Here is a 24470-nt window from a genome sequence, read left to right as displayed (position 1 = left end):
TTGAGAGATTAAAAGGGAAAGGGAAGTCGCTCAGTTGTGTCCGACTCTTCCCAACCCCATGGACTGCAGCCTACCAGGCTCCGCTGTCCATGGGATTCTCCAGGCAAGAGTACTGGAGTGGGGTGCCATTAAAGACAACCATAAAATGCTCCTGGGGAAATAGTTATCACTTATCTCCTGCTGAGCAGGTGATATTGTTCCTCTTTGCTCAGATTCCTGATAAGTCATGGCAAGCTGCTGCTGCTGCTGCTGCTAAGTCGCTACAGTCCTGTCCGACTCTCTGCGACCCCATAGATGGCAGCCCACCAGCCTCCACCATCCCTGGGATTCTCCAGGCAAGAACACTGGAGTGGGCTGCCATTTCCTTCTCCAATGCATGAAAGTGAAAAGTGAAAGTGAAGTCGCTCAGTCATGTCCTACTCTTCGCGACCCCATGGACTGCAGCCTACCAGGCTCCGCTGTCCATGGGATTCTCCAGGCAAGACTGCAGTGGGTTGCCATTGCCTTCTCCGAGTCATGGCAAGAATGGTAAATTATTTTCTGCTCTTTGTGAGCATAGAAGATATATGTCACATACATACACTTTATATCTCATGTTCATATTTTAGTTTAAAATTTCATTAAATAGTGAATTTTATCATTAAAGAATGAGCTGTTCTAACCTAAAAAAGGTAGAAATCAAAATATGATACTTCTACAGATAGCATCTTATGTAAACAGTATTTGAGGGTTCCAACTAGGATTATTAAAATATCGGAAGATGGATTTCAGTTTCCTTTAGCTAATATCTTTCCCCGTGGTACAAATATTAGTGGTGAAGGAACCACACGCTTCTGCTCATATTTCTCCTGCTAATAGGAGATGAGATGATTTTCAACACTGTTAAGTTAGAAGAATGAATCTGTCATATATGTCACCTCACAGAAGCATCTAAATGAAATGCAATGTTATCATTTTCCACATCCCTTAATCACCATGGAGATTAAGTACTAAATCAAACGTCTGCAGAGTTAGCCAAAACCAAAGTAATATTGAGTATTCAATGTCAGGAACAAGTGTGGAACAATTCTATTCACTTTTTTTCATTTTTCCCAACAATTGAAATTGAAATCCAAATTCCAAAGTTCAGAATTTCCTAGCTTTAATCTGTGTCATATACGTGAGAACCATAACATATATTGAACATGAAAGTGTTAGTCGCTTAGTCATGTCTGACTCTTTGTGATCCCACAGATTGTAACCTGCCAGACTTCTCTGTCCATGGAATTCTCCAGGCAAGAATGCTGGATTGGGTTGCCATTCTCTTCTCCAGAGTATCTTCCTGACTCAGGGAGCATGACACATTAACAGTCTCCAAATACTTAGAGTTTATAATAGTATTAGAATGATCAAAATAGTTAAAATAATAACTATAAAAATAATGCATCAATATTGAATACTAAATCCAAAGCATAGTGCTAGCAGCAGTATTTTATTTAGTTATAACAATAACCCTTTAAATAGAATTTTTAAAATTTTAAGTATAGTTGTTTTACAATATTCTGTTATTTTCTTCAATACAGGAAAGTGATTCAGTTATCCATATAAATTCTTTTTTATATTATTTTCCATTATGGTTTATCACATGATATTGAATATAGTCCCCCCACAATGGGTATACTGTGCTACACAGTAGGACTCAGTTGTTTATCCATCAATGTGTATGCACCTAATACAGGAGCACCCAAATACATAAAGCAAATACTAGTGGAGAGAAAGAGAATTATTATTCACATTCTACAAGTAAAGAAAATATTCCTTAGAGTAGATTAAGAATGTGATAGAATTCATGCATCCAGAGAGGGTGATGGAATCAATTTACTTGTTCAACAAATCTTCAATTTCTAAAATAAAATAGAATAAAGTAAGACAGAATAGAATAGGATGGAATAGGATAGAAATAGACTAGAACAGAATTAAAAACTTAGAGTACATCACTTATTATACGATGTGATAGGTGAGACTGCTTTCAGTTTTGAGAGTGGTAGCAAGAAAAAGATACAGAGAGTGATGAGAGAGAAAGAGAGGGAGAGAGAGAAAGATTTCTTACTGGGAGATATGGTATAAAACTAAAAATTTTAGAACTACTGTAAAGAATACTTTGCTCATATATTTCACCCTATGTTTCTATTACACAAAACAAAATAAATATAATTTTCATATTATACATGTTCCTGGTTAGCTCCTTTAGTATCTAAAGATCTGAAAGAATGACCCTTATATAACATTTCAGCCAACTGTCAATTCCATCGAGTTACTCTATGGGGAAGACTGAGTAGATACCCTGATCCAACACGACACAGCTAATTAGTGGCATATTTGCAGGTAGAATATGGGTATCCTACTATTTAGGGTTAAGTGTTGTGATTTTCTTTATTTTTGTTTCCTTTCTTCTTTTTTTCTTCCTAGGAGTGAGTGATTAAATGAATAAAGCAACTCAAATAAGTTGTAGGCTGTGAACTACAGTGTGTCTGTAACTCATGTGGGCCTATCCACTGCAATCAAATTACCGTATTAACTATTTATTAAGAGCCTTTTTTGTAAAGCACTATGTATTCAGTTGCTCAGTCATGTCTGACTCTTTGCAACCTCATGGACTGTAGCCTGCCAGGCTCCTAAAAACACTATACGTAGGTATAAGTTATGCTTCTGATATAGATGAGAAAAAAGTTATTTGTAAACAATATGTTGACATACATAAATAATTGATTAAAAAATGAAAAGATTTTTCAAGTGAAAAATGCAGACCATTGCATTGTTCAGAGGAGGGAGATGGAAATTTGACTTGGTTGAGAATTGGTAAGGGAATTATGGCAGAGAAAAGATTGTGAACACTTCTTAGGTGGTCTCACAATATGCCAAAACTGATGGAGATCTAGTCAATTCTGAAATGCTTACTAGGTTAACAGTTGAAAACATCAGAATGGACACAACAGAAGCCACAAACAAAGTAGCTGAAGAATGAACTGTTCAACTACTAGGTGACTCTTTTTGTTGTTGTTGTTTGTTTTTATTTTTATTTTTCAATTAATTAATTTATTTTAATTAGAGGCTATACATCAACATGAATCATCCATGGGTGTGCATGTGTTCCCCATCCTGAAACCCCCTCCCTCTTCCCTCCCCATCCCATCCCTCAGGGTCTTCCCAGTGCACCAGCCCTGAGCACCCTGTCTTATGCATCAAACCTGGACTGGTGATCTATTTCACATATGATAACATACATGTTTCAATGCTATTCTCTCAAATCATCCCACCCTCGCCTTCTCCCAGAGAGTCCAAAAGTCTGTTCTTTACATCTGTGTCTCTTGCTGTCTCGCATATAGGGTCATCATTACCATCTTTCTAAATTCCTTATATATGCATTAATATACTCTATTGGTGTTTTTCTTTCTGACTTACTTCACTCTGTATAATAGGCTCCAGTTTCATCCACCTCATTAGAACTGATTCAAATGCATTCTTTTTAATACCTGAGTAATATTCCATTGTGTATATGTACCACAGCTTTCTTATCCATTCCTCTGCCAATGGACATCTAGGTTGCTTCCACGTCCTGGTTATTGTAAACAGTGCTGCGATGAACATTGGGGTACACGTGTCTCTTTCAATTCTGGTTTCCTTGGTGTGTATGCCCAGCAGTGGGATTGCTGGGTCATATGGCAGTTCTATTTCCAGTTTTTTAAGGAATCTCCACACTGTTCTCCATAGTGGCTGTACTAGTTTGCATTCCCAACAACAGTGTAAGAGGGTTCCCTGCACCCTCTCCAGCATTTGTTGTTTGTAGACTTTTTGATAGCAGCCATTCTGACTGGCGTGAGATGATACCTCATTGTGGTTTTGATTTGCATTCCTCTGATAATGAGTGATGTTGAGCAACTTTTCCTGTGTTTGTTAGCCATCTGTATGTCTTCTTTGGAGAAATGTCTGTTTAGTTCTTTGGCCCATTTTTTGATTGGGTCATTTATCTTCTGGAATTGAGCTGCAGGAGTTGCTTATATATTTTTGAGATTAATTCTTTGTCAGTTGCTTCGTTTGCTATTATTTTCTCCCATTCTGAAGGCTGTCTTTTCACCTTGCTTATAGTTTCCTTCGTTGTGCAAAAGCTTTTAAGTTTAATTAGGTCCCATTTATTTATTTTGCTTTTATTTCCATTATGCTGGGAGGTGAGTCATAGAGGATCCTGCTGTGAGTTATGTCAGAGAGTGTTTTGCCTATGTTTTCCTCCAGTTTTATAGTTTCTGGTCTCACATTTAGATCTTTAATCCATTTTGAGTTTATTTTTGTGTATGGTGTTAGAAAGTATGCTAGTTTCATTCTCTTACAAGTGGTTGACCAGTTTTCCCAGTACCACTTGTTAAATAAATTGTCTTTTCTCTATTGTATATTCTTGCCTCCTTTGTCAAAGATAAGGTGTCCATAGGTGCGTGGATTTATCTCTGGGCTTTCTATTTTGTTCCATTGATCTATGTTTCTGTCTTCGTGCCAGTACAATACTGTTTTGATGACTGTAGCTTTGTAGTATAGTATATAGGCAAGTTGTAGTATAGGCAGCTTTGTAGTATAGTATATACACAGGTTGATTCCTCCAGTTCCATTCTTCTTTCTTAAGATTGCTTTGGCTATTTGAGGTATTTTGTATTTCCATACAAATTGTGAAATTATTTGTTCTAGCTCTCTATAAAATACTGTTGGTAGCTTGATAGGGATTGCATTGAATCTGTAGATTGCTTTGAGTAGTATACTCATTTTCACTATATTGATTCTTCCGATCCATGAACATGGTATATTTCTCCATCTGTTTGTGTCATCTTTGATTTCTTTCATCAGTGTTGTATAGTTTTCTATATATAGGTCTTTTGTTTCCTCAGATAGATTTATTCCTAAGTATTTTATTCTTTTCATTGCAATGGAGAATGGAATCATTTCCTTAATTTCTCTTTCAGTTTTCTCATTGTCAGTGTATAGGAATGCAAGGGATTTCTGTGTGTTAATTTAATATCTTGCAACTTTACTATATTTGTTGATTAGCTCTAGTAATTTTCTGGTGGAGTCTTTAGGGTTTTCTATGTAGAGGATCATGTCATCTTCAAACAGTGGAGTTTTACTTCTTCTTTTCCTATCTGGATTCCTTTTATTTCTTTTTCTTCTCTGATTGCCGTGGCTAAAACTTCCAAAACTATGTTGAATAGTAGTGGTGAGAGTGTGCACACATGTCTTGTTCCTGACTTTAGGGGAAATGCTTTCAATTTTTCAACAACTACTAGGTGACTCTTTAGGGGTCTTTTGATATTATAATGCCATTTTTTGCTAGTTAGTCATGAGCTACTAATTAGAAAAAGTCTGGTATTATAGTTATTCCAATGAGCGTGTGTTAAGACATCTAGGTGCAATGGAATACATCAATGCTTCTAATGTAATATAAACGGTAATAGTAAATACTTTAAGGTCAAATTCTACCTCTTCCTTGAAGCCCTCTTAGATTCTCAAAGTCAGTTCACACTGAGCTTTTCTCTTTTAAGAATGTCTCTAATATGGAATTAGCTTCATTACACTTAACATTTAACTATTGTCCTGACTTTTTAAAATATTATTTTGTTTGTACATCTCAGCTAATTAAACAGATTGTAAACTTCTAGTTGCTCTTGAACATTTCTACTCACATTTGCAGGTTTTTCCTACATGATGAATGCAGATTTGATGGTTGGTTATTGGATAGAGGGTTTTAAAAAGTATATAATTGTTAGAAAATTATTACATTAACTCATGCTGAATTTTCTTTCTTTCTTATGATATTAGATGAAGTGAAAGTGAAAGTGTTACTCTCTCAGTTGTGTCTGAATCTTTGGGACCCCATGGACTGTAGCCCTCCAGGCTCTTTTGCCCATGGAATTCTCCAGGCGAGAAATATTGAAGTAGGTAGCTATTCCCTTCTCCAGGGGATGTTCTTGATCCAGGGATTGAATGTAGGTCTGCAGTATTGCAGGCAGGTTCTTTACCATCTGAGCCACCAGGGAAGCCCTACATTCTATTGATTACTCTATTTGTATACTTGGTATACTCCCAACTAGTATTTAAAATGCTCCAGGCAGATAGCAACTCTTCTTTATACTTAAGCCCCAGCACACTGTACCTAACACAGTGTCTGCGCTTAGTAGATACCAAATGACTTGTTGTCAAATGAAAATTGAATGACTTTAAAAAATAATTAGTGTGATAGATATATAGGAAGCCTAGTACAGAATGAGCATAGGGAAGGCTTTCAATAAACATGAGGTGGATGAATGTGTGAGTCCTGAATTCTAACTTTTGCCTTTAAATAGCTATGAGACGTAGTCAAATCACTCCTTGCCCCTTTAGGGATTCATTTTTCTCATCAATAATATAAGATATTTGGATTTATGGCTGGTTTTCTACTTACTTTTCAAACTCTAGGAATGTACCTCAGTACTTCCACAAGAATGAAGTACTTTCTTAGCCAATGATAGGTATCTAAAGTGCCTTAGATTATGTTGGGACTAAGATATTCTTTAAAAGGAAGAGCTCCATGGTAAAATATTGGTGTAAATTACAGTGTGGAAATTTGCCTTTCTAAATCAGCTTGAACTCATGCAATTTAAAAGTCCATCCTGCTGTTATTATAGTAACACAGGAAATGAGCAAGAGGTCCTGCTGCTCCAGAAGCCACATTCAAATGAATGTGACATTAATTTCATAGGAATGTTGGAGATAGTAATTAATTGCAAAGGCATGTAATAGTTCCTTCACTACAAATAGAGAGAAATGTATGTTCATCTGTTATGCATAAGACAAGCTTCAAAGAATAATAATTTTTAAGAGATTGGAATAAAATATTTTATTTTTCTCTTTTCCTTACTCCATATTCTTTAGTTATTTAAGACAGCAGCATGATGAACCATTTTATTGAATTGCTTCTTTGATAAACTCTTGGGTATACTATGGGCTTGTTTCTCTCTCCTCAGACAATTTAGATTGGCAGTTTGGAAGATAAAATCTTGCTGCTTTGATTGATCTATTGAAATATAAAGATGGCTGTTGGTTGGTGTTTTCTAAGCTCTCAAATCAAAAATACTGAGCCTGAGATGTTTATCTGTGACTTAGTAATAATCACAATAATAACAGTAGTAAATAATAGTAGTGATATTTATACTAATTAAAAGCTCTATTTAATTTTATTTGCTGCTTACCAATGCCAGGCACTGGGCTGGCATTAAATTTTACATGTGCAATTTAATGTATTCCTTATGGCAGTGTTGTAGGACATGTTCCATTATTGCAGAAGAGGAAAATGAGCACTTTTCCCAAGGTTAATATTTAGTACGTGGTGAGTCAAGACTCGATAAACTTCTAATCTAATAGAAATGCAAATGAAAGGCCATGCATAGAATTCACACAAGGTAGAATGAGTACTTTAACTGAGACACATACGAGGATAAATTTCTAAGATTGTCCATCCATGTATTGATTCATTTGTTTATTTGTACAGCCATGCTCTCAATGCTCACAATATTATTTTTGTCCAGAATTCCAGGGCTGGCATGTCCTTAGCACCCTTCCAATACTTTCCATTGCTAGAATCCCTTTCCGTAGCATCCCTGAGAGCTATAGAACCCTGATTCTTAGTGTTTTTACTGATAAACAGGTTCCCTGATGGCAAGGAGTATCCGCTGTTCAGTTCCAACAGCTGGAACTTGAGACAAACTAGATTTCCCTGTAACTTTCATCTTGGTTTTGCCTAATAAGGCCAATTAAAATTTTATGATCATATTTTTCAACAAGGTAACACTTCTTTGAGGCCACTATTTGACTCTTTCTCATCACCAAGTCTTCAGACAGGGTTAATTAACATCTCAGTGTTTCTGTAAGGTTAGAAGAGGACAGTCATGTAAAGTGTTTAGGAATGTGACCCACTCATATGAAGTGCTCTGTAAATAACAAATGATAATAATAGTGCTGGATATTGACTTGGCCAAAAAGTTCATTTGGGTTTTACCATATGATATTATGTATGTTCATTTGGGCTTTTCCATATGTTATACATATGATGTCTCATAACATCATATTGAAAAGCCCATATGAACTTTTTGGCCAACCCAACATTTACTGGATTAGATTTTGTTTATGAAATTCTCCTCTTGGTCGACCACATTTTGTCTATAATTGGGGAGGAAATGGCAACCCACTCCAGTATTTTTGCCTGGAGCATTCCATAGATAGAGGAGCCTGGCGGACTACAGTCCATGGGTCAAAGAGTTGGACAAAACTGAGCCACCAACACAGTGTTTAGTTATAAATACTAGCTTTCCTTAAATGTGTACTGCTAATACAACACAATGCTTCAGGTTCACTGGTGTACATCATTAAATTGAGCCAAATCAATTGAACTTTGGCTTAGTGATTGACTTCATTGATAGGGTCATTGGCAGTGCCCATTTTTGCGTGCCCAGTAACTAGGTTCTGCCTCGTTAAGTGATTATATGTAATGTCCTTTAAAAAACCTAAACCATTGCCTGACTTTCTGATTGCACATTAGAAAATAGCAGTAATAAAAAGAAAAAAAAAGGGAAAGATTGAAACTCATTGTAAAAAGTAAATAGAAGCTATTTCAGTGATACTCCCTTATATAATAATGAGGGGTGGAAAATAAGCAAATGTAGTTAAAGCTTGACTGGTCATCATAACAGTCCTGCATTCAAAGACTGAATTTGCTCTTTTCACTGAGCATATCAATACTTTGTTTATTAGCATAATAGAACTGTAATAAAACAAAAAGGTTTCACTACAGACTAGACAAAGCCAGATAGTTGACTAAAAGATGCTAAAATGTGCAGCTCTCTGGAGCCTAAAGTCCCTTTTAAGGTCGATTTTGAATGACTTTCCAGTCAGGGATTCTTCCAGGAGGAAATGCATCTTTGTATGAGGTTAGGTCAAGAGCAGGTTTCCCAGGGCTCCAGAGAACCTTAAGAAATCCCTTGTCAAACTATTACAATATTGTAAAGTAATTAGCCCCCAACTAAAATAAATAAATTTATTAAAAAAAAAAAAAATAAAGTTGAATAATATCCCATTGTAAAAAAAAAAAAAAGAAAAGAAATCCCTGAGGCAAAGCCCAGACAGCGGGAAGCACCAGATCCTCAGAAGTGGGGAGGGGTAGATTACCCGTTACTCTGGACAACTACAACACTTTTCAAGCAAAGAATATGCCAACAATCATTCTCTTCTGATCTGTCTGTCTGTGATGGGCACAGCAAGCTCTGAGGTACTGAAGGCGCCAGCTAAGAAAGAGTATCCACAAGCTGGAACACCAGCAGTATCTTTTCATTGTCCTGTATATTGCTTTTGGAAGGTGGGGATGTTCTAGGATTTGGCTTCTCAGCTTGCGGAATAATAGCATTTTCAGGCTGTATGGGATCTTATATCATTGAATCTAATCACCTCCTTTTTTAGTCACAAAACTGAGGGTGAGAGAGAGGGGCTTACACAGAGTTATTCAGTTGCTCAGTGACAGACAACAGTGGAACTTGCAGTAATTTGTGTGGCCTCTTTCAGCTTCTCTTTGCAAATCTATAAAATGGAAGTAAGGGATGCTGAAGCTGAAGCTGAAGCTCCTATACTTTTGCCACCCGATGAAAAGAGCTGACTCACTGGAAAGGATTCTGATGCTGGGAAAGATCGAGGGCAGGAGGAGAAGCGGGCAACAGAGGATGAGATGTTTGGATGGCACCATCAACTCAATGGTCATGAGTTTGAGAAAACTCGAGGAGATAGTGAAGGAAAGGGAAACCTGGCTTGCTTCAGCCCATGGGGTCACAAAGAGTCAGACTTGACAGCAAGTGAACAGCAATAAGGGGTAGATCTATACTACTTCTCTATAGTTCCTTTTTATTCTAATAGTTGACTTATGTAATTTTTAATCCTAGACTCCTAACTTCCAATGTGATTTTTCCACTTTGCAATAATCAAGAAGTTTTTGCAAAAATGATGCCTTTTGGTGTCTAAATGACTGTGTTCAAACATTCTGATGAAGACTGAAATTCTAGTTCATATTTTGCATTGTGTACAGATGCATACTTCAGTACAGGGTATGGACTTGGATTAAACATTTTGAAAATGTACCCTGCTTTGGAATATGATTGATAATTCGTTGCATCCTATCACGTTTTGTGACCCATGGACTGTAGCCTGCCAGGCTTCTGTGTCTATGGAACTTTCCAGGCAGTAATACTGGAGTGGGTTGCCATTTCTTCCTCCAATTCCTAACCCAGGGATCGATCTCACATCTCCTGCAGCTTCTGCATTGGCAGACAGATATTTTGCCACTCAGCCACCTGGGAAGCCCCCCATCAGATTAATATGCATAGCCAAAAGTGAACTAAGTATGTTACTGGAAAATAAATCAATCTGTCCACATGTTTGTTGGGATTCACATATCAAGGGAATACCATCTAGCCTGGTGAAGGCCCCCGCCTTGCCACACAACATAGGCACTTTCTGCATATTTTCCAATTTCATTATTAAGTGTTGACAAAGGATTCTATTTCTATCAGCTGAGGTTTCTAGCTGAAAGAGAGCAGCTAGCAAGAGGTTTATGTAAGCACAATTAGGAATAAACAAAATCTAGGCAATGGCAACCCACTCCAGTACTCTTGCCTGGAAAATCCCATGGACCGAGGAGCCTGGTAGGCTGCAGTCCATGGGGTCGCTAAGTGTCAGACATGACTGAGCGACTTCACTTTCACTTTTCACTTTCATGCATTGGAGAAGAAAACGGCAACCCACTCTAGTGTTCTTGCTTGGAGAATCCCAGAGACGAGGGAGCCTGGTGGGCTGCCGTCTATGGGGTCGCACAGAGTCGGACACGACTGAAGCAACTTAGCAGCAGCAGAAGCAGCAGCAGCAGAGAGCCAGCATATTAGGAAGGTGGTTGAGTTCTTTCTGTCCCTTTAGCAGGCCTTGTCTAGAGGTCACTGAATTCCGCCTTAAGAGTATCAGATATGTAATTGGTTGTCTGAACTCTCTACTTTCCCTTGGCATGTTATATATTTACATTGACTTGAGTCACTCACTTCTTTAAATATAAATATGAAACAGAAATAAAGCACGTGTGATATTCCTCTCTTTTTGATATGTCCAACTCAATTAAATAAATATTTACTAAAGTACTCGGTTACGAAGTAGTAGACTGTGCCCTGGGAGGAGCATAAGGATCATGAAATTTGGTTCCAGGAATCCTCAGTTTTCCTTTAGACCAACTGATTTGGAAGAGAGACATATTAGCCAAGTATTGGGCTTGACAAAATGTTCATTTGGATTGTTCCCTAGCAACTTATGAACCTGGAAAAACTTTTTGGCCAACCCAACACAAGGCAGGCTGAGCTTAAACATCCAAATCTGGAAATACCATGTTAGAGATCTCAAAGAAATAGAAATCAGCTCTGCTGGGGAGGGAGTTAGTAAGCCTTCACGAAGGGAAGAATTTGGAACAAGATCACTTGGACATGGAGGCCAGTGGACTGCTCGAGACGAACTCATTTTCATATTGTAGGTCTCTAAACTGGAGAGTAAAAACAGAGAGACATAGATTAGTGCAATTTGACTAACAGAGTCAAATTATGGGATTAAAAATCTCATTCTTTGGAATTCAGGCTAATACTTAAAGTTTGAGTGCAATTGTTTGAGGGAGAACATAGCAACGCTGTGTTTTAGCTGTTGCTTCCCTCAAACTTTGATTTTTTTTTTCTCCATTGGGCCTAGTTTATTGGAAACTTAAGGAGAAACGATCACCTTTTATATAAACACCTCCCCTTAGCCTAGGGACATAGCATTTCAGAAGGTACATGAGTCAGAGAGGGGAGAGAAAGGATTTCAAACTGCCTTTAAAATGTGTTGCTATATCATCAAGTCATTTACCCATTAAATGATCCTTCTGTACAACTGTAACACTCAGATGTGATAAGGAAGTTCATTTCTCTAACTCGTATGAATTTAAATTCCTTTGTAAATGAATTTTGCCACGATAGTTACTTTAAAGTGTTTGTTGGTCATGAAGAAGCTTTTTGTATCTCTTTGATATGCTGGCACTTAGCCATTTAAAGTAATAATTCTACAACCCTGGACTGATTGCTAATTGCCCTAGCTGGTATCATTGCCTGGATAGAATGGGATTGGGGTGTTATCTCAGATTACTATAGTCAATGCCATGTGAGGATCAAGTCCAGGCAGAAGTGAGGATAATCAACGAATAATAGCCATTATCAAATCCAAGAGCAAGTTTGGGGCCATAAGAGGTAAAATACACTAGAAATTCAAAGATCATCAGAAACATATCAAGAAACAGTTAGAACAGAGGAATTACAGTGTGAAGTGTTTTGTTCTTACTGGCTATTGATTATGTTGGCTGAGATTGGCTTAAAGAAACAAGGAAGTATTTGAAAATAGTAGCTCAGCTGATAAAGAATCTGCCATACAGGAGGCCTCAGGTCAGGAAGAGCCCCTGGAGAAGGGAATGGCAACCCACTCCAGTATTCTTGGGCTTTCCTTGTGGCTCAGATGGTAAAGAATATGCTTGCGATGCGGGAGACCTGCATTCACTCCCTGGGTTGAGAAGATTCCTTGGAGGAGGTTGTGGCAACCCACTCCAGTATTCTTGCCTGGAGAATCCCCATGGACAGAGGACCCTGGTAGGCCACAGTCCATGGGGTTGCAAAGAGTCAGACACAACTGAGCGACGAAGCACACACATTGCCCACACACTGAAAATACTCTCAGAGCACAGCTGAACAATGTGAAGCTGGGGCTGTTATATCATCAGCCCACTGTGTCTGTAGGTTCCACATTGGAAGATGTGACCAACCATGGGTCAAAAATATTCAGAAAAAAACAATTCCAGATAGTTTCAAAAAGTAAAACTTGAACTTGCCACTCTAGAAACTGTTTACATAACATTTACATTGTATTTACAACTATTTACATAGCATTTACACTGTATCAGGTATTATAAATAATCTAGAGGTGGTTTAAAATATACAGGAGGATGCCTGTAGGTTATATGCAAGTACTACACCATTTTATATAAGGCCTTGAGCATCTGAGGATTTTGATATCACTGGGGGTCCTAAAACCAATCTTCCCATGGATACTGAGGGTCAATTGTATAAACATCAGATCCTTTTGCATTTCACTGAGCAAAGTGATGGACTTCTCCTGTGGTTCACTGGTAAAGAATCCATCTGTAAGGCAGGAGCCACAGGAGATGAGGATTCGCTCACTGGGTTGAAAAGACCCCCTGGAGAAGTAAATGGCAACCCACTCTGGTATTCTTGCCTGGAAAATCCCATGGACAGAGGAGCCTGGTAGCCAAAGTCCATAGGATTGCAGAGTCGGGCCAGACTGAAGCGATTTAGCATACATGAGCAAAGTGATATACCACCGGTGTTAAAATGTGTTTTAAGCTTATCTGAATTAAAATCCAAGAAACAGTAGACAAGGGTGACCCTAGGAAATCCTGTTTTTTTAAAACTCCATTCTGTTTTGACCGTTTACAGGTTACTTTGCACCTTTTGTCATTTGTTCTGTCATTGCTTTATTCTTCAATTTCTCTTCTCTCCTTCCCACATTCTGATGTTGATGCTATGAAATATCATTGTTTCAGTTCTAGTTACAGATAAAAACCAAGCATCAAGGGCATAGGTATTTCATACTGAGAGCTGTTTTGAGTATCATGTAGCATCCATCCCCTTTGTTTTTGTGTTTAAACAAGCACACAAACAAGACTTGAAAGGAATTATGGGAGAAGGTAAAAAGAGGGATGTGAACGTAAGGGAAAGGTAATGAGGAATGAAACTAACGCGTAGCAAACACTTTGCTAGCTCCTTTGTACACATGGTGATGCTCAATCCTTGCCATGACCTTGCATCCTGCATCAGGAACATCTTTGGAAAAAGAGAGTACGCCAGGTTCTAATTAGAGATCAAAGTCATGCAGATGGCCACCTGCAGAGCTGAGGCCAGAACCTGGATCTCTAATTCCTCTCTACCACCAGGCTAAAAACAAGGGACAGTGGTGGCTGTGGGGAAAGTTCCATCCTTCTTTGTTCACAGAGTAGTTTGAACCATGCCAAGATAAGCCATTTAGATAAAAGGCAGAGAAAGGATGAGAACTGAGTCAAAGCTGCAATTCCCCTCCCTTCCAACCAGATTCTTCTCTTCTTTCATTTTGTTGACCATAAACAAAATGAATGGCAGTTACTGAGTGCAAAGATGAATTTATTTAGGAATAGCAGAGAAATTGCAATTCGGGACAAGCAAATTATGGAGAACCATAGGTGAGTCTGAAGAAACAAAGGGGAGGCTAGCTTTTATTAAGTCTGGGAAGAAATGGAGGAGGGTTGTTTGCTGGGGAGAAGGAGCATTCAGGGTGGTGGTGATTTCTTATTGGCAGCAAGATGTACCTTGGAGAGATCTGCCTTTATAGCTTCCGACTCCATTTTAAATCAGATTTCCTTCATCTATTTTCAGACTTTGAACCTAACATATATGGACTGCTTTATGGGAATGATTCTCTTTGTACATGAATATGACCTGTTTGTTCCTTACTCAGCAATTTAGAACAGTGCTAGGTCAGCTCTGAGCTGTTTAACCTATTGATAGAGAGTCTGTATATGCTTAATATGCAGAAATTGATTTTTTAAATAAATCAGGATGACTGTGTTTTGTTTTGTTTTTTCCTTTATATTCCCTATCTAGACTTAGGTATGGAGAAGGCAATGGCAACCCACTCCAGTATTCTTGCCTGGAAAATCCCATGGACAGAGGAGCCTGGGAGGCTGCAGTCCATGGGGTCGCTAAGAGTCGGACATGACTGAAGCGACTTAGCAGCAGCAGCAGACTTAGGTATTGTTAGTAAAATGTATTCTTAGCTCTGCCCATTTGCTCTTTTCTTTTAATTTAAAGTATAATTTACAATGTTGCGTTAGTTTCAAGTGTACAGCAAAGTGATTCAGGTATATATATATATATATACTCTTTTTCAGGTTTTCTTCCACTACAGGTTTTTGAAGATATGTTTCTCTGTGCTATACAATAATCTCTCCTCCAGCTCTCCCCTGCCCCCACTATCACCTTTGGTAAACCGTTAACATGTGTTGTCTATGTCTGTGAGTCTATTTCTGTTTTATCAATAAGTTCATTTGTATCTTTGTTTTAGGTTCTACATCTAAGTGCTATCATATGATAGCTGTCTTCCTCTGACTTACTTCCATTCATTCTTTAAAGAGATTCACATTAAACACTTACTAGATACTAGAAACTGTGTTGAGAGTTGTATTAGGATTGTCTGAACTCAGCTGTGATAATAGATCAACCCTGAAAGCCCAGTGGATGAACACAACCAAAGTTTGGTTTTAGTACCTGCTAAGGTTATCAGGGGCCTTACTGTTACCATGGCCTCTTGACAGGCCAGCTCCCTGTCAAGTGGTGTGATAGCTGCCCAGTCTGCTTTTCTATCTTATGACTTCCCCTTCTCAACATGTGGCTGCCAAATTGTTGTCACAGGGAAAAAAGAACCAGACGTTCCTTGGGAAGATTTTCTCTGCCTCCCCTCCCCAAAGTTACATATATATACATATAATTGGATTATGGATTATAGTTGCTTTACGTTGTATTAGTTTCTATTGTGCAGCAAAGTGAATCAGTTATACATACATTCCCTCTTTTTTGAATTTCTTTCCCATTTTAAGTCACCACAGAGCACTTAATTCCCTGTGCTATTACAGTAGTAGGTTCCTATTTTATACATAATATCGATAAGTATATCCATTTGTGGAGGCCATCCAGCCCCACCTAACTGTGAGGACTATGGCAAAGAGGCTGATCAGAAGTCTGGCCTTCTCAGTGTCTGAGAAAGAAAAGAATTAATAGATACTGGTGAGTACTGTTGGTATATCACAAGTTCTGAGAGAACACAGGTTACGTTTTTCAAGTCATCTCCAGTGAGAGCTGTGCACTTCTATGAGGAAAACAGTAATTATAGGGGAATATTTAGGGTCGTATTACAATTTGGCAGGGCCTATGGCTCAAGCCAGCAGCTGCTGGTTCCCTTTGGAGAATTTCTTTTTCATCTGAAATAACTAACTTGAGATTTTAAAATTCCGTGTGTTCTCTTGTCTTCACGCCGTTCACTTTGTGTTCTTCAATAGAGGTCAAAATGTGTTTAAAAATTAAGCCCAGGTCTTCAAAATTCCTTCCTGGAAGTAGTGGGCTTATGGCAACTGTTATTTCCTTGCTGCTGGAAACCAGGAAAGGCAGAATGAAGCCGGGCACCCTAGTGGCTCTTCGTTGTTGTTGTTGGGTAGTTGCTCTTTATAAATATCTCAGCATTTATGACTCGAATCATCAAATATGGTTACAATTTTCTGGTATTAACCATATTATACAAACAGCAAAGTTTAAGGAGAGATCTATACCATGTAGAGAAATAAGAGTAGAAAAAGTAAAAAATACAAATAAGGCCATGCAAGTATGTTTAGACATGAGAGCATGAATGGTCCATGGTGCTGGGTTGAAGACGACATGTTGCTGGGAAGTCTAGATACTTTCTTTTTGGTTTGGTAATGAGTTTCTGTTAGAACTCTTTTACATAAAGATAATTGAAGAGCCAAAATATTAGTGTAATGTTGATGGATAAGGAAAGGGAGAATAAAAATCTGTACTGTTTTCTGAAAGTTTTTCTTAGGGTGAGAATAATGTTTACTGTTTGTAACTGCTTCATACTGTTATGTGCCTTGTCTATAGACTCAAATATTTGGATTTTCACTGTCATATGTTTCCTTTCTACAATTGCTTTCTGTGCCTTGATTTTGAACTTTCATTGGCTTTAAGTGATATCCATATAAGGGATTTTTGTTAGGGTCTCTAAGTAAATATTTTCAATCAATCTGGAGAGGAGCTATGATGACTTCTGAGATTTTGAAGATAAACTAGAAAGGCAAACTGTGACAATTACACAAATAATAATGATAATAATATAATCATGAATGTTAACTGGGCATTCATTATAATCTAAGTATTAGGCTAAGTGTTTCACAAGTACTTTTTCATTTAGTCTCCATAATTATGAAAGGCAGGGGCCATTATTAGCCCCATTTTAACCAGAAGTTTGGGTTTCCCAGGTGGCTCTAGTGGTAAAAACCATGCCTGCCAATGCAGGAGATATAAGAGATGCAGATTCAATCCCTGGGTTGGGAAGATACCCTGGAGGAGGGCATGGCAACCCACTCCAGTATTCTCCCTCACCTCAGGGACAATTGGCAAAGTCTGGAGATACCCTGTTGTCATGACTGAGTGAAAAGTGTTAGTCACTCCATTGTGTCCGACTCTTTGTGACCCCATGGACTGTATGTAGCCCGCCAGGCTCTTCTGTCCATGGAATTCTCCAGGCAAGAATACTGGAGTAAGTTGCCATTTCTTTCTCCAGGGGATCTTCCTGACCCCGGGATTGAACCTGAGTCTCCCGCATTGCAGGCAGACTCTTTAACGACTGAGCCACCAGGGAAGCCTAAGAGGAGTGGTAAAGATATGCTAACCATCCTGCAGTGTATAGGGCAATGCAAGTATTATCCAGACCAAAAACTTCATATCACTAGGGTTGATCTTGTACAAAAGAGTCCTCTCTTATTAGGTAAGTGAACTTATGTAACTAAAACCTCAACCTGTGGAGTCAGTAGACCTGGGGTTCAATTCTGGCTTAAGGCTTGACCTTGAGAATTCAAGCTTTGTTGGGAAGATCTGCTGGAGGAGGGCATGGCAACCCACTCCAATATTCTTGCCTGGAGAATCCCCATGGACAGAGGAGTCCAGCTGGCTATGGTCCATTGGGTCACAAAGAGTTGGATATGACACAGTGACTACGCACAGCATAGCACATGCCTTAGTTTAATTGCTTATCAATTGGAAATGATAATACTTACTCTACAGATTGTTCTGAAGATGAAATGAGAGAACATATACAAAGTAATTAGCATCATCCCTGGCATTCATTGATGATCAAACATTTTAGCTGAAAAAATGATGAACTTTGGTTAAACAGTCCAAAGAGACTATTGAGAGTTTTGAGACCCTCAAAGAATGCTGTTGACCAGGTGTTAGAAAGAACTGCCTCTAGATCAGGCAACTTTTTGTTTTAAGTCTTATTTGGGTGACCTTGAACAAGTGCCTCAGAACTGTCTATGCCTCAGTCCCTGCATCTATCAGATGAGGATATAAGGAGTATATATCTTCTAGAGTTTCTAGAGTTTAGAGGTTTAAATGATAGTATAAATATAAAGTGCTTAGAATAGTGTCTATGACTTAGAAGCAGACAGTTGTTAACACTTATTATTCATTTACTTAATATTGGTAGATAAGGCATAACATGTATATTCATTTTCTAAGTAGCTAAACCTTACCATTTAAAATGCCAGCCCATTTTTTTAAAAACAGAGTGATGAAAATTGTTCTAAAGTTATATTTTAAAGCCCCTTGCTTTTTTAAAAAATATAATACTAAATACTCTTTATCATTTCATAGTTCAGTCAGGAGTTTGTCATCAAGCTTTTGTTTCTTATACTGGATTAAGACATATGAAGCTTTTATAACTATTGGTGTATGAGGATTTTTCTTACTGTAGGCTGCTGGATTGTTTCATTCTTTTCTCTACTTTTTTAAAATATTTTTTTTTTGCTTCATTTCTATCAAAATAGCCACTATCTTGCTCTTGTAGTCTCTACCTTTTCTTGACATTTTTAAGTATTGCATTTGATTAGTTGCTCAATATTTATTGAACACGCTATGTGCTATGCTCTCTAAGATATATTAGTGACCCAAACCAAACCATCCTCTCTTGGAGTTTATGATTTAGCAGAGGAAAACATTAAAGATATAATGCCAGTTAAATAATTATATAATTCAAATACGATTCATGCCAAGACTGAGCAGTCTCTGTTGCTATACTTAGGGGCAAACCCTTTTAGCATGAAATATAAGACAGACCTTCATGGGGAATTGATCATCAAGTGTCAATCTGAAACGTGAGTGGGCCTTAGTAAGGCAAAGAGAAAGAGCATTACAAGCAGATGCCATAGCATGTGTAAAGTTCCTGATTTCGGACAGGGCATGGCACTAAATGAAAGCATTTTTTTAAAGCCCGGTACAGCTAGAGACTGAAAAAAGAGTCCAGATTGGTGGAGTATTGATTAAGTGATAAAGATAGTCAAGGGCTCAGTCACATATGGTCTTCTAACGCATGTAAAATATTTACTTTACTTAATAGACAGTAATGAACCATTAGAAAGTTTAAGCTTGTTGTTGATATGATAGATTTTCATCTGAGGAATGGCTAAAAAGCAGGAAAGAATCAAAGCAGAGACACCTGTTAGAATGCTCCCACAGTGGTCCAGTCAAGATATGATGAATGCCATACAAATTGTATATCTAGTAGAAGTAAACAATCTGAGAAATAAAACCTAAAATTTCTCTGTGACAAGAAAGGGATATTTAGTTTTCAGACTTGGATAGATTTATTTTGGCCTTTTTGGCCTGTTTACCTTCGACTTTGTTCTTGGCTATATTCCAGAGAATTACAATTGATGAATAGTCTATTTCCAAATGAACAAAAATCCAAAGGTACAGCAATTAAATTTTGTTTGTATAATGCTTTAAAACTTCTGTTACTGCATTTAATCAGCAAATTTTCATAACAAGTGGTTTTTACACACACACACACACACACACACACACCCCACGCTATTTCTACAGGACTTTGGTCTAAGTTGATGTACCTTAATTTATTAGTGGTGTACAAAATGTGTACCTCAATAAGCCATCATGCACAATAGAAAAATTTGTTTGTTTTATTTTATAGAGAAAGTTAAAATTTAGTGGCAGTGGTCTTCCATTTTGTTCTTTGCACTATAGGGGAGATATAAACATGTTGATTTACCAGTTCTTGTTTTTAACTATTACTGTTCTGCTAAAAAATACACATGCCCATCAAGAGATGAATGGATAAAGAAGATATGGTACATATATACAATGGAATATTACTCAGCTATAAAAAGGAGCAATAGTTGGGTAATTTGTAGAGACATTGATGAACCTAGAGTCCATCATACAGACTGAAATCAGAAAGCCAAACATAAATATTTTAGATTAACACATATACGTGGAATCTAGAAAAATGGAACAGATGAGCCTATTTTGCAGGGCAGGTCTAGAGACACAGATATAGAGAACAGACAGGTGGACCTGGTGCGGGAAGAACTGGGAGATTGTGATTGATGTGTGTGCACTGCCACGTGTGAAACAGATAGCTATTGAGCACCTGCCCTAGAGCGCAGGAGGTCAACTCAGTGCTCTGTGATGACCTAGATGGGCAGGATGGCAGGGAGCGAGGTCCAAGAAGGAGGGGATATGTGTATACATAGAGCTGATTCACTTTGTTGTATAGCAGAAACTAGCACAACATTGCAAAGCAGCTATACCCCAGTAAAAAAATCAAAACTTTATGTAAATAAGATACTTACCTACCTCTGTGCATGCAAAATATATGCCATGTGAATTATGTAAATATTAAATATGTATACACAGAACCCAGTTGTGCAAGGTCTTGAATGACATATTTAGAAAATTAGACATCCTGTCTTAAACATCTATGAAACCTATTCAGTGATCTATATATGTATGTTTGTAATTTATGTGTCTAAAACAAATACAATACTTTCTTTCTCGTGGGGTGTCTGGGAGAATAAAATGAAGTCTTTTAGACAAAGTGCTTGATATAGCACCTAACACATAATATTTAATATATCTAACAAATGAAAAGAGTGAAAGTGTTAGTCTCTCAGTTTTTTCTGACTATTGGCAACCCAGTGGGCTGTAGCCCTCCCTGGCTCCTCTGTCCATGGAATTCTCCAGGCAAGAATACTGGAGTGAGTAGCCATTCCCTTCTCCAGAGGCTATTCCTGACTCAGGAATCGAACCTGGGTCTCCTGCATTTTAGGTGGATTCTTTACCATCTGAGCTACCAGGGATGTATATATAATTTAGATAAAGGTTTATTATCACACATTAACTATCTGTTTTTTTACAAATTTATACATGTTCATTGATAATGTGACATGTTTATATGTATGTGTGTGTGCTAAGTTGCTTTAGTCGTGTCTGACTCTTTGTGATACTATGGACCGTCCCCAGCAGTCTCCTCTGTCCATAGGATTCTCCAGGCAAGAATACTAGAGTAGGTTGCCATGCCCTCCTCCAGGGGATCTTCCCAACCCAGGGATTGAACCTGTGTTTTTATGTCTCCTGCTTTGGCAGGTGGGTTCTTTATCACTATTGACATCTGGGAAGACAGATACAAATATACACACATGCACATACATACAGTATATTGTGTGTGTTAGTCGCTCAGTCATGTCCAACTCTTTGCATCTGCATGGACTGTAGCCCACCAGGCTCCTCTGTCCTTAGAATTCTCCAGGCAAGACTACTGAAGTGGGTAGTCTTCTCTTCTCCAGGAGATTTTCCCCTCCCAGGAACAAACCTGGGTCTTCTGAATTGCAGGCAGTTTATTTACCATCTGAGCCACCAGGAAAGCCCTACATACAGTAAATTTACTATTGATTATTATGACAACAATGGTTGTACAGTGATATTCAAAATTACATATATCCTTATAGACATCTTTGGTAAAATTAGTTTGGTTTTGCATTTTTGGAGGGGAGGAGAGTGGGTTATTTATATTCTGGCAAGCTATTTATAAATAAAAAGTTGAATGCTAGCCCTGAAGTTATGATTTCACATGAGTTGAGATTCTGGCAGTTTCTATATCCTGATCTCTCTCATTTACTCAGTTATTCCTGTATTCATTATTTAAACAAATACTTATTAGGTTTCTACTCTGTGCCAACAACTACAGCCTATCCTTAAGAATATTACAGTCTGCTAGGAGAATAAACCAGAAAGCAAGTAATTGCAATAAAAATGATGTGAACAATGTGCAGTACATCCTTTTAAAGTAAGAATGTATTCATTCTCCTCGATAACATCTGGTTAATTATTATGTACATATTTGTGTACCATTAAACTAAATAGAGAAGGATAGAAATTAAATAGAGGAAACTTAAAGGAACATTTCTTTCTAAGTATCTATTTTTATTCACCCTCTTATCTTCATCTACCACCTACATACTAAAGACAACCAAATGATTATCAGTAATTGCTATCACTTTTTCTTACCCCAGAGTGGAATCCTATTTTCATCTGACTTTTGGCAATCTGTAGGTAGATGTTCCATAGATCTCTCAAAATCATTCTGCCTAAAACAAATCCATTATGTTCCTTCCTCTCACAAAAATGGTTTTTCCTCCTATATATGTCTAATTCTTGTTAAATGTATGATCACCCGCAAAATCACCCCAGCTGAAGTCTCAAAGCCTCGGTCAGTGTTCACTGCCTGTCTGCAGGCCACAGCCTATAGTTTATCAAAGGCTCCTCATCGTCTGCCAATATTCTTCCTTTCCCTTTTAGGTAAACACATTCACACAGAAACTTTATGCCCCAAATTAGTAGGATAAGAAAACAATCTCAAGTTGCTAGGCAGCAGTGCTTAAAGAGAAAGCTCAGAAAATTAAGTCAGTGCCTTGGTTGTTAAGTGTTATCACCATGTTGTCCCTTTCCCTGTGAGTGGAAAACGTTTCTCTTTAACTCAGAATACTAATTTTAAATTCTATTGATCTATGAACTTCAAAAACATCCTCATACACATTTCCACATTGATATACTTGCTGAGTTTCTCTTCCCTTCCCATCACTGATATTTCATACTTCTAAAGGTAGTTCCACCTGTGACTCCTAGAGTTCTTTTCAAATGTCCAAATGCTCAAGATATGGACGAGGAATTCATGCTTCAGCTCACATTTATGAAGTAGGTTATTCATTGTTATTAGTCATTGAAAAAATAATCAACAGCAGTAATAATGAAAGATATCACAAGTTGGCCCTTATCATATTCTGATTATTCCTGAAATTTCTTTCTGGTCCATGTTCCTCATTTTATTTTTTTAAAGATATTTTTGATATGAACCATTTTTAAAGTCTTTATTGAATTTGCTATAATATTGTTTATGGTTTATGTTTTGGGTTTTTTTGGCCCTGAGGCATGTGGGATCTAAGCTCCCCAACCAGGGACCAAACCTGTACTTCCAGCCTTGAAAGGCAAAGTCTGAGACACAGGATCACCAGGTAAGTCCCTGGTCCATGCTCTTTGAAAAGCCATTTATTAATTCATGAGCATAAGTATAAAAGCATCTGGAATATATAGTAGGTCCATAGTAAGCAATGAATCCTATTCTCCCTTGTAGGCTGTATTTAAAAAAAAAATTCCGGGAGCATTTGGAGTTTTACACCTCCCTGAACTTGGGAAAGTGTTTCTAATTTTCTAGGAAAAATCACTGGGAAAATAACTATAAATGTTTTCTTTTTTACTCATTCATTTTTAATGTATTTTAAAGTAGTTGTTTATCCTGCCAAATATGAACTATAGGTGAAAATTAAAAGTTTAACTATGTCTTTAAAAAGTGTGGTTTTAAGTGGAATAGTGCAATAAATACAGAGGAAAAGACTGCTCTGACGGGGAGGAATAGTTAAAGAAGACAATTACTCCTTGAAGGGATAGAAAGAGAGAAGATTCAATTTGCTTTGAATATTTCTCAAGTTAATGGATTGTTATATCCTGAATTCTCGAGTGACTGTATTTTCCTTCTATTTTTAAAAGAACTGAAATTTTGGTGTGCCTTAATACTTCACATCCTTTTTTCACCTGTGTGTCCTGACCTGGTATAATGGCCCAGCGTTGTTAGCAAACAGTTGTGTCACTGCTAAATACATATTTATTGGTTGTGCAGTCACCCTACAGATCACCTCCCAGTATACCAAGGGGAAAATGGAACTTACTTCATCCTTGATCAATGTGTTATCATATTTATAATATGGGAGAAGGAAAAACTGGATCAAAGGAAGAGCTTGTAATTCACAACTGCAAACCTCTCGAGTGCAGACAAGAGTCATACATTTGAAAGGATGATTTGTGAGCATCATCACACAAGCAAAGAACCATTGTTAGGAGTTACTTATAATTCATGAAGAGGTGCTTTAGGAACATACTTCTGCTAATTATTGTGTTGCACGTATTCTGATTTCTATAAGCCAGACTAATGTAGACTTGTTTGTATACTATAGCTTTCAGTATGGAAGTAAAGGAAACATTAACTGGTTTTTTTCCCTTCCCTTGAGATGGTTTTTTTTTCACTTTGAAGTAAGACTCATAAAAAGGCTTCAAGTCACAATGCATGTTGTAGTTTCCTTGGAATGAAGTCCA

General features: G+C 37.7%; 1 protein-coding gene across 14 annotated transcripts in view; it reads left to right on the top strand.

The window, feature by feature from the left end:
* LRRC4C (leucine rich repeat containing 4C) overlaps positions 1-24470 on the top strand; it is a 1846189-nt gene that overhangs the window by 1706961 nt on the left and 114758 nt on the right. Inside the window, exon 9 of one of the 14 annotated variants that reach the window (XR_014069612.1) lies at positions 14805-15204. The exons of 12 other annotated variants lie outside the window; for them this stretch is intronic. The gene's annotated coding sequence lies outside the window, so the exon portion shown is untranslated. Of the gene's footprint in view, positions 1-14804; positions 15205-24470 lie in introns of those variants that run through there. One more of the 14 variants, XM_081544981.1, reaches the window with a different exon arrangement.

Source organism: Giraffa tippelskirchi, chromosome 11 (genome assembly GCF_054371585.1).
Source record: "Giraffa tippelskirchi isolate mGirTip1 chromosome 11, T2T-mGirTip1v1.2.pri, whole genome shotgun sequence".
In the NCBI taxonomy this organism is placed as follows: Eukaryota; Metazoa; Chordata; class Mammalia; order Artiodactyla; family Giraffidae; genus Giraffa; species Giraffa tippelskirchi.
This window is presented reverse-complemented; position numbering and strand designations above follow the sequence as displayed.